The sequence below is a fragment of the Eptatretus burgeri genome, unplaced genomic scaffold (genome assembly GCF_056783735.1).
Source record: "Eptatretus burgeri isolate ZD-2024b unplaced genomic scaffold, Ebu_testis_v1 Ebu_testis_scaffold_3156, whole genome shotgun sequence".
Classification (NCBI taxonomy): Eukaryota; Metazoa; Chordata; class Myxini; order Myxiniformes; family Myxinidae; genus Eptatretus; species Eptatretus burgeri.
This window is the reverse complement of record NW_028225104.1, coordinates 551,500-562,913: the sequence shown is the minus strand read 5'-3', so window position 1 is coordinate 562,913 and position 11,414 is coordinate 551,500.

Below are 11,414 nucleotides of genomic sequence, written 5' to 3'. Positions count from 1 at the left end.
CGTTGCAGACTTCGTAGCACGGGTGAAGCATTCGGCCGTGCTTTGCACGTTCACGACAGAGGAGCGTCCGGCACGGCTCAGAGATCGTTTTATTTCTGGTCTGCGAGACGCGAAGATGGTAGCGGCCATCCTGCGGTTGACCGACGTCACAGTCGACTCGGCGGTCGGGACTGCTTCATCGGTCGAGCAGACGCTCACGGATGTCCGCACCATCGCTGGCCAGGACGTAATGAGTAGCTCCAGCTGGGGCATGTCGGCTGGTCCCGAGGTCCACGCGGTGACCCAGATGCCGCAGGTCGCACATCCCGGAGTTTATGCAATGACCCAGGCGCCACAGGTCGCGCAGCCCGGGGTCCGCGCGATGACTCAGGTGCCGCAGGTCGCACGCGCGTCTGGCGGTGCGGGACGAGGGCGCGCACCGCAGCACGGTCGCACCGGGAGCGAGGTGGATTTCCAGGGGTGCTGGGGGTGTGGGGGTCCGCACCTGTGACGAATGTGCCCGTATAAGAACACCGTGTGTTTGCATTGTCACAAGGTGGGACATTTGAAGCGTGTGTGTCGGATGGCGGGGGCCTCCGTTGGGGTCTTGGATGACGAGGTGCGGGAGGACCCCAGTGACCTGGAGATCGGCCTGCAGCCGGGGCATGGCGATGCCGGCGGGCCGGAGCAGGAGATGCAACCACGGTTGAGTCTGTTTTCCGTGGGTCCGGAGATGACGACGCCGTTCATGGTGGAGGTCGAAGTGAATGGCGAGCCGACCATGTTTTGCGTGGACACCGGAGCTGCGGTGTCGGTCATGGGCGAGCAGGCGACTCGTGGTCTTCGCGGTGTTCGCCTAGTCGGGACGGCCTTGTTGCTGTACACGTACACCGGTGAAGCGATTGCACCGCTTGCGAGGGCCGACGTCTCAGTGCGTTACTGAGGTCGACGCGCCCGGCTCTCGGTGTTCGTGGTGCGAGGGGAGGGGCCCGCCCTTTTGGGTCGGGACTGGCTGGCGCACCTCGGGCTGGATCTCCAGTTCGTACCTCCAGGTGTGCCGGTGCTCTCTTCGATGCTTTCGTCGGGTACTGAGGCGAGGTTCTGGCGGCGGGAGCCGCGTCGATGCAACGGGAGCGGCCGTTCGTTGCTGCCTGCAGCGGTGATGTGCGGTTCGGGAGCGGCGAGAGCCGTATCAGCTCTCGCGATGAGTTCCCGCGCTTCGGCAGCGTTCGTGGGGCAATGCGCGCCGGTGTTGTTCGGGCAGCTTCCAAGCAACAACCAAGAGACGGACTCGTGATGTGGGTTGTGGGTTGCTGTTCATTGCATATTTGTTTTTCCTTGCTCTAGTGATGCAGTTTAACGTTGTTGAAATAAATGCCAACAGTTACTGTGTGAGAGTGGGTTTGGCGGAGATCAATCGATGGGTTTTGCAGTATGGCCAATGTGAGGTGGTGGCTTTGGGAGCGGTGGTGGCGAATAAAAAGGTTGGGTTGGCCTTCCATTGCCCCGGGCCGCGGGTAGTTGCTTTGTCATGTGCGGGGATTTGGTCGAAAGAACGCGCTGTACGGAAAAATGAGTTTGCAATGGTTCAAATGATGTTCGTAGTGATTTATAACGAGCCTATGGTTGAAGTGTGGTTTAAATGGAATTGCTACCGTCTAACTGCCGCGTGGGTCTCGGAGATCGACTCGGAGCCAGGACTGGTGCGCTGGTCGGCGTTACCCCCACCTCTGGTTGCGGCAAGGTCAGACGTGCCTGGCGCCGGGGGCGCAGCTCTCTGTGTTCGCTCAAGGCCGTTTAGACGGGCATTGGCATCTCAACTGATTGTGGTGCGTGGGTTGTTATGGAGCATTGGGTGCGTCCAGCCAGCGGCGCTGTTCAGCGCCCCCATCCAAGGTCAATCGAGTCTGGCGCTGGCGCCACGGCTTCCAGACAGCGGGCTTCCGGCCTCGGAATGTTTATCTGCGTCAGGTCTGTCTGGGGGAGGTGTGCCGCCTTGTGGGCCGGAGGCGTTTGATGGTGCCGGGGGAGGTTTGCTCGGGAGATCGCCGCGGCCTCGCCGAGGGCCATGTCAGCATGAGCCGCCTGGGGGCGTTTCCGCTGTGTAGGGCTGCTGTGCTTTTCGCCTTGCTGCTTCATATCGGTAACGCGGCCAGGGTTTGGGAGGTGCTGTGTGCACCTCCGTCTTCGGAACCTGGCCGTGGCAGCTCCATGAGCTCACTTTCACGCATTATATGATGTGATGTGCTGTTATACTTCGCTGTTTTCATTTTTTGTGCCTTGTCTACTATTATACAATAGTCCTTCGTGTTGTTTATGCTTATTATGATGGTGATCATTTAATAATCATAGTTTTAGGAGGGAGGAGTGTGGTGTAGCCTGCGGGCATGCAGGGCGGGGCATGATGATGGGAGGAGGGGTCGTCGTGGTCATCGTGTCTGCAAGGAATATAAGGAGTGCGCGCCGCCTGAGGCGTTGTAGGAATGCAGTAGTCGCTCGGCGTGTGAATGTGCGGAGTACGTAATAAAGGAGAGCCGCGGGCAAAGTACGCCCGCGCTCGCGCTTGTGCAACACAGCCCGGCTCGACTGTTCCCCCGCTCGTGTCTGCCTGCTAAGCATCTTCTACCACGACACCACACAACTCAGAAGCCAAAACCTGAATCACAATGATATGAAGTGGAGATCCAGCCTCTGGTCACGTGGTGGCAACAACACCATCGTTCTTTCAACTCATGACACGTGGTTGTCACGAACGTTTTGGATGCACCGAGAGTCTGCAACTCGTGTTTAGGATAATTCTGTCCTCACGATGTGTGAATCTGTACAGATAGACTGAGAGATAAACACTGTCCCACATGTTTAACACTCACTCGATATAAATCAAACTCAATCGTGTTTATACACCGCACAGCGTTTAACACTCACTCGATATAAATCAAACCCAATCGTGTTTATACACCGCACAGCGTTTAACACTCACTCGATATAAATCAAACCCAATCGTGTTTATACACCGCACAGCATTTAACATTCACTCGATATAAATCAAACCCAATCGTGTTTATACACCGCACAGCGTTCAACATTCACTCCATATAAATCAAACCCAATCGTGTTTATACACCGCACAGCGTTTAACATTCATAAGATAGTAATCAAACCCAATCGTGTTTATACACCGCACAGCGTTTAACATTCACAAGATAGAAATCAAACCCAATCGTGTTTATACACCGCACAGCGTTTCGCATTCACAAGATAGAAATCAAACCCAATCGTGTTTATACACCGCACAGCGTTTAACACTTACTCGATATAAATCAAACCCAATCGTGTTTATACACCGCACAGCGTTCAACATTCACTCCATATAAATCAAACCCAATCGTGTTTATACACCGCACAGCGTTTAACATTCATAAGATAGAAATCAAACCCAATCGTGTTTATACACCACACAGCGTTTAGCATTCACAAGATAGAAATCAAACCCAATCGTGTTTATACACCGCACAGCGTTTAACATTCACAAGATAGTAATCAAACCCAATCGTGTTTATACACCACACAGCGTTTAGCATTCACAAGATATAAATCAAACCCAATCGTGTTTATACACCGCACAGCGTTTAACATTCACAAGATAGTAATCAAACCCAATCGTGTTTATACACCACACAGCGTTTAGCATTCACAAGATATAAATCAAACCCAATCGTGTTTATACACCGCACAGCGTTTCGCATTCACAAGATAGAAATCAAACCCAATCGTGTTTATACACCGCACAGCGTTTAACACTCACTCGATATAAATCAAACCCAATCGTGTTTATACACCGCACAGCGTTCAACATTCACTCCATATAAATCAAACCCAATCGTGTTTATACACCGCACAGCGTTTAACATTCATAAGATAGAAATCAAACCCAATCGTGTTTATACACCACACAGCGTTTAGCATTCACAAGATAGAAATCAAACCCAATCGTGTTTATACACCGCACAGCGTTTAACATTCACAAGATAGTAATCAAACCCAATCGTGTTTATACACCGCACAGCGTTTCGCATTCACAAGATAGAAATCAAACCCAATCGTGTTTATACACTTTATTTTATATAATTTATTGATTTGTTTCATTGCTTTTATTACTTAATTCAATAAATATTGTTGTTATTGTACTGTACTGAATTGGGAGATGCTTAGCAGGCAGACACGAAGCGGAGGAACAGTCGAGCCGGGCTGTGTTGCACGAGTGCGAGCCAGGGCGTACTGTGCCCGCGGCTCCCCTTTATTCCGTACGCGGCACACTCACGAGCCGGCCGACTCCAGTATTACTACGACGCCTCAGACGGCGTGCACACCTCATATCCCTCGCCGAACCCCACGGCCACTCCTCCACCATCACGCCCATCATGCATCATCATCATGCCCCTCCCCGTGAGCATGGCTACACCACACTCCTCCCTCCTAAAAGTATGATTATTAAATGATCAGTATTATAAGAAGCATGCAGAACACGAAGGATTTCGTATAATAATCATGGAAATAAAATGAAAATAACAAAGTATAATAGCACACCACATCATATAATGTGTCGATGCGAGCGAGTGGAGCAGCAAAGGTCAGGTCTGACCGCGTTACCGATATGAAGCAGCAAAATGAGAAGCACAGCGGCATTATGCAGCAAAAACGCCCCCCCCAGGTGGCCCATGCTGACATGACCCTGGCCAAGGTCGTAACGACCTCTCGAGCTAACCTCCTCCGGCCCCATCAAACGCCTCCGGCCCACTCCCCCCAGGCAGACCCGACGTAGATAAACATCCCGAGGCCGGCAGCCCGCTATCTGGAAGCCGTGGCGCCAGCCTTAGACCTTGGCCGGGGGCGCTGAACAGCGCCGCTGGCTGCATGCATTTAATGCGCCAAAACAACTCACGCACCACCATCAGTCGAGACGCCAACGCCCGTCCCAACGGCCTTGAGCGAACACAGCGAGTTGTGCTCGCAATCAGAGGTGGAGGTAACGCAGAAGAGGGCACCAGTCTTGGTTCCGAGTCGATCTCCGAGACCCACACGGCCGCTAGACCGGAGCAACTCCACTTAAACCACACTGCAATCATAGGCTCGTTATAAATCATTACGAATAACATTCGAAGCATCGTAAATTCATTTTTCCGTACAGCGCGCTTTTTTGATAAAATCCCAGCACATGACAAAGCAATTACCTGCGGCCTGGAGCAACTGGAGGCTAACAAACCTTCTTTATTCGCCCCCACATCACATTGACCATAATCCAACTCCCATTGACTGATCTCCGCCACATCCACTTTTATATGAGAACTGCTGGCATTTATTTCAACAACGTTAAACTGCATCACTAGAGCAAGGAAAAACACATATGCCATGAACAACAACCCACAACCCACATCACGAGTCCGCTTCTTGGTTGTCGACTTGATGCTGCGACTCGCGACTCCCTTTAACGCCACGGGCGCACCGCCACCTGTTGAAGCTGCCTGAACCACACCGATGCGCATTGCCTCACGAACCCTGCCGAAGCGCGGGAACTCATCGCGAACGAAGCGCGGGAACTCATCGCGAAAGCTGATATGGCTCTCGCCGCTCCTGGAGCGCACATCATCGCCGCAGGCAGCAACGAACGGTGGCTCCCGCTGCATCGACGCGGCCCCCGCCGCCAGCGCCTCGCCCTCGGTATTCGACGAAGGTCTCGAAGAGAGCACTGGCACATCTGGAGGCACGAACCGGAACCCGTTCCGACCCAAAAGGGTCCGGCTCGCCGAGCCCGGCTCCTGCTCCGGCTCGCCGGCATCATCATGCCCCGGCTGCAGGCTGATCTCCAGGTCACTGGGGTCCTGCTGCGGTGCCCCTTCGCTCCCGGTGCGATCGTGCTGCGGTGCCCCTTCGCTCCCGGTGCGATCGTGCTGCGGTGCCCCTTCGCTCCCGGTGCGACCGTGCTGTGGTGCCCCTTCGCTCCCGGTGCGACCGTGCTGCGGTGCGCGCTCTCGTCCCGCACCGCTAGGCGTGCGAGCACCCTGCGGCACTTGAGCCATCGCGCGGACTTGCGCAGTCACCGGTGTCCGCTCGACAGATGAAACAGTCGCGATCGCCGAGTCGAATGTGATGTCGGTCAATGGCTGCTCGCAGACAATGTCAATGGCTGCTCGCAGACCAGAAATAAAATGATCTCTGAACCGTGCCGGATGCTCCTCTGCCGTGAATTTGCACGGCACAGCCGAATGCGATGCGCGGCCAGCACGAGTGGACTCAACTCGACACCCGATCCGTGCCTCGCTCACTTCCCCCCCCCCCCCCTGCCACTGATCTTGTTATTTCCGGATCAATCGCAAGCAGGGTTCGACGCGGGACGGAAGGATCGCCTCGCACACCGCCATCTATGACCGTAACAATGGGCGATGACCCTCGGCCCACACACCGTAGACGACCTCGAGAGCCCAGACCGCCGTCCGAGTGATTGCATTGCCACGCTCGCCCACGACCCGCGCCGCAGACCGTGTGCATGGCCGTGCGTGCCTGGCCCATCGCGATGACCCCTAGACCATCTGCTGTGTCCCGACCATCGAGACCTCGGACATTCTCCAGAGCTTGCGCGACGTCCAACGCCGCGTTCGAGCCGAAACGCGTATCCTCGACAAAACGAACAAGAAAATGAACCAAATGAACGAACGTTGCCCACTCGACGTGGCCGAAGTCGATTCCGACGAAGGCGGGCACGCGTACGTTTGCCATGCACCGACCCTTTGCCATGTTCGCGCCGGCGAGACCTTTGGCTCCGTAGCCTGGAACCGCACGGGTCATTTGCCGCCCTTACACACGTCGATTCGAAGGTCCTCGTTCGCCAACTGTACTGTACTGAATTGGGAGATGCTTAGCAGGCAGACACGAAGCGGAGGAACAGTCGAGCCGGGCTGTGTTGCACGAGTGCGAGCCAGGGCGTACTGTGCCCGCGGCTCCCCTTTATTCCGTACGCGGCACACTCACGAGCCGGCCGACTCCAGTATTACTACGACGCCTCAGACGGCGTGCACACCTCATATCCCTCGCCGAACCCCACGGCCACTCCTCCACCATCACGCCCATCATGCATCATCATCATGCCCCTCCCCGTGAGCATGGCTACACCACAGTTATATTTCCTAATTCAATAAATAATCATGAATTAAGTTGTTTCCAGCTCGACGGTATTTTATCACGTTTAACCCAACCACCAACGATGAGAATTACCACAGCACGCTGGGACGTCATTACGCTTTTACGTCCGTGACGTCATTACGCTTTTACGTCCGTGACGTCATTACATGCAGCACGTGGCTAAACCGATGTGGAAGTGGACATTGTCACGGCCTCCTCAACTCAACACGTCCCGGGATGATTTATTTATTTGAAGGTTTTTCTTTGTTCACGATTTCTCTTTGTTTGAGGACTTGCGCTGCTGGGCTGACGTGCGAGTCGGTGACGTGGGCAGAAGGACTGGTAACTGTGACGTCACAATAATCGTGTGGAAGTCTGTGAAACACTCAGTTCGACGTGGACCTCCGGCGGTGTCAATTCGGACTTTATTGACTTCAAGATGCATCTGTTTTCGACGGAAACACAACGAAGGTTCCTCACACGGTTTCATTTTCACAACAGTAAATGAACTTTGTCATTTCATGTCGAGTTTAACCTGATTTATCACCGGGCTGTGAAATACCGCGATGGCGGTTTATAACTGGGTCAGGATTCGAACCCAGGCGAGACAGCGAGGAGGAGGGTGTGCTTATTATCTGTCGGCCATCCTGCTGGTCCTCCCTGTGATTACATGTACATTGTGAGAGGAAACCATACAGGTATCATAAAAGGTCACCTGAACAGCTGGGTGACCCCCCACCCGCCCCCACCTGCTTGTCCCGAGGACCTGGAACAGGTCAAACAAATGGACACATGATCAGATGTTCCCGCCATTTCTGAAGATTACATTTTCAGGCTTTTGTTCTTCATGATGAAGAGGAACAGATCGATTTGAAGTTTAATCAGAGAATCCCTTTTGTGAAGATTTTACAACACACAAGGGGGTCAGTAATCCACGTTGAGGTGTGCACGCTCGCCTCTGGGCTGTCTCGCCTGGGTTAGAATCCCGACCGAGCGATAAACTGCCACCCTGGTGTTTCGCACGTACGGCGAGGCATCATTGCGTGCACCGTCCATCGGGTAGATGTTAAGCCGGAAGACTCCTCAACCGACACCGGTCGGTGGTGGATGTTAAACGATGTGTTTGGTGAAGTATGCGGGTTATAATATCGGTAAATTATTTGAACAAATTCCTAATGCTTCCCTGAATTGCGAAGAGCAAACTACCACGAGCGATTTGTGTTGTCGAGTTTAAATAAATGGTTAAAGAGGTTTAAAGGTGTGTTAAAAAAAAATCTGAGTATTACCGTTGTTTTACCCGGCGGCTATTACACCACCTTATGGAACACGTTGCTTCGGCGCATGCTCCCATTCCGAACCTAACCTTGTCCTGACCTTACACCTTCCAACCCCCAGGAGTACATCTGGCTATGGCTTTCCCTCTGCTCCCACATCATGTTCATCTGTGTGTTGTACTGTTGAAGATTCGGCGGCGCTTAACAGCACCGCCGTCTCAGGGGTTATAACGCCGGCTAGTTCGGCACAGGTCTCGGGTCACGCGCCTCAGGTCACGATACCAAAGTACACCTGGGCCTTACCCGTTGGGGATATAGACCCCGGCTACAGACTGGGTTTGATCAGAGACCGAGCGAAGTCTGCCAGTCCGTAGCCTGTTTGGTTTTATTTACAAATCGAACGATTGTTCCTCAGTGCGGCACGAATACATTCAAGGCGGCAACTTTCATATGAATCAGCCAGGTTTATTGGGGACACATCGGGGAAACACGACACAAGCAAAGCATTCACGAACGTTATCATTCATCGATAACCCGCTCTTAACTAGGGAGCTACGGATACGGGTTTCGAAGGGAGCCCTCGCGAAATAAACCTTAGGCCTGCCCAACATGCAGACAAGACACGGAGTCCGTGGTGATGCCTCATGGACGACAGGAAAAGTGTCGAAGGCACGGATGCGGCTCGTGACCAGCCGATGGTGTCGGATTCGAGCATCCAGCTCGAGCATGCTGCGTGGCAAGATGGCGCTCGTACTCCTATCGGCACCGCTCACGCATGCCGCGTGGCAATATGGCGGCGACGACGTCCTTTCGTCGGCACCGCTCTCGCACCAGCCTCGGTGCGTCCAGCCCCGTAAGGTCGACGGCACAAGAGCGAGAGATCTATGGTGTGTTCCAGCTGGTTTCTCACAAGGTCCAGTATGCAAATCCAGGCCTGGCCTGTACACCAGACTTGGCCTAATCGGGGTGTTGGACTCTGCAGGTGGATCGATGGGATGACAAGACGTCGTCGAGCCGTGCAGGGAGTAAGGACAGTCAGAGGCTCCGTGGTTGGATTCAGGATGAACCTGTGGATGACCTGCAGGCTGGATTCATGGCCGAGGAGGAACAGCCGGTCAAACCACTCTTCACGAAGCAGATCGCAGACAGACCAAAAAGCAGTTCCTCTTGCCTTTCGGGGCGGGCTTTTCGGACCGCCTCCGGGGACCCGTGATTGGTCCATCGTTCGAGATTGCAGCAGCTCTCCGCCAAGTGATTGCCGGCACGTCTTGTTGACTGACTGTCAGGGCGCTGGGTGGGGGCTGGTTTGGAGGGGGAGGGAAGGAAGAAGAAGAAGGCGCCTCTCGGTACACCACCACTGTATGAACAATGGACAGCCTGCTCCACCTCCCGACACACATGTAACGTCCGATGACCAAACAACCTGGCTAAACATGCATTTTAGGGGGGATCTGGGCTAATCCAAAATTTAATAACCCACTAAGCGCCCATTTCCACAACAGTACCATCCCCTAACAGTGACGACTATATGAACATCTCTTTCACACAACATGGAAAATATTTCACCATTCATCCCAACTCTCTCTTCCTCATATGTGGCAATTTCAGTTGTCACCATGGAACTTGGCTGGATGTTGGTTCCTGTCTCACCAGCCGTGTAACTTCATCAAAGGACTTCTGTGACTCCATGGAACTGACTCAATCTGTGAACATTCTGACTCGGATTTCTCCAAATGGCAAATCCTCCCTTCTGCACTTGGTGATGACAAACTTCCCCGCAAATGTCTCCTGCTCTTCCTTTGCTCTAATTGGTTCATCTGAGTCTGGGAGTTCACTCAAGCAGATTGGTAGGGACTGCAAACAGCCATCTCTCTTTAGGACTGGTCTCCCATATCTTCTGCTCCTGATGTTAACTCAGCCTGGGAATTCATCCACAGGAGTCTGCTCTCTCTCTCTCTCTCTCTCTCTCTCTCTCTCTCTCTCTCTCTCTCTCTCTCTCGCTCTCTCTTTCTCTCTCTATCTCGTACAGATTCATCCCTCTCTGCTTGATGCTGTGGAAATGAAGGTCTTTACGGTTTTTGGAATCTCCCACAATGAAGCTGAGTTAATGGGCCTATCACTTCACCATCGCCGACAGGTCAGTGGTCTCTCTGTCACCTACCACCTCCTTTCTGGTCTTGCCCCCTCTGCTCATTCCGTGCTTTGTCTCCCCCTCCCCCCAGGTTTCTCCACGCCACACACGGTTCACCAGCAACCCCGTTCTCGTGAAATTACATAAATCCAGTATCACTGCTCTCCTCCACTCATTTATTCCTCCTTTTCCCACTTGAGGAATCAACTTTCACATCCTCTTCAATCTCATTCTTCCCTCCAGGTCTTCAGGACAGCTGTTCACTGCCATCTCAGATCATCCCCAATCCAAAGCCATGATGTTTTCTCCCCCTGTTAACCCCACCTAAACCCTCATCCTTTCAATTTTCCAGTTTCCCATCCTTTTGAGCTTCATTGTGTGTCCATCTCGTCCACCCCATCCATCCTCTGTATCCATCTCATCCACCACATGCATCCTCTGTATCCATCTTGTTAACCCCATGCGTCCTGTGTCTCAATTGTGAACCACAAGCAACCTCTGTGTCCAACTTCTTCACCCCATGGATGCGTGTTTTCCGTCCTGTTTTTGTCTGTTACGTCCTGGTCTGCTCAGTGCACTCGCTCTTCCACAAGCCTCGACGAGATATACGAAAATTTAGTAAAAAGAAGCTTAAAAGGTGTCAAAAATGTTTTAAAAGGTCTAAGCTTTTAAAGGGTCTTCACAGGTCTCAAGGTCTCTGAGGTCTAAAGGATCGAATGGTCTAAACTCCAATGGGTACTTCAAAAAAGAAGTTAGGATCTAAAGGGTCTAAAGGGTAAACTGTTTTAAAAGGGTCTTAACCCTCTCGAGCTCCAGGGGTCATCGGTTTTTGTTCACCCAGAACATTTCGTGGG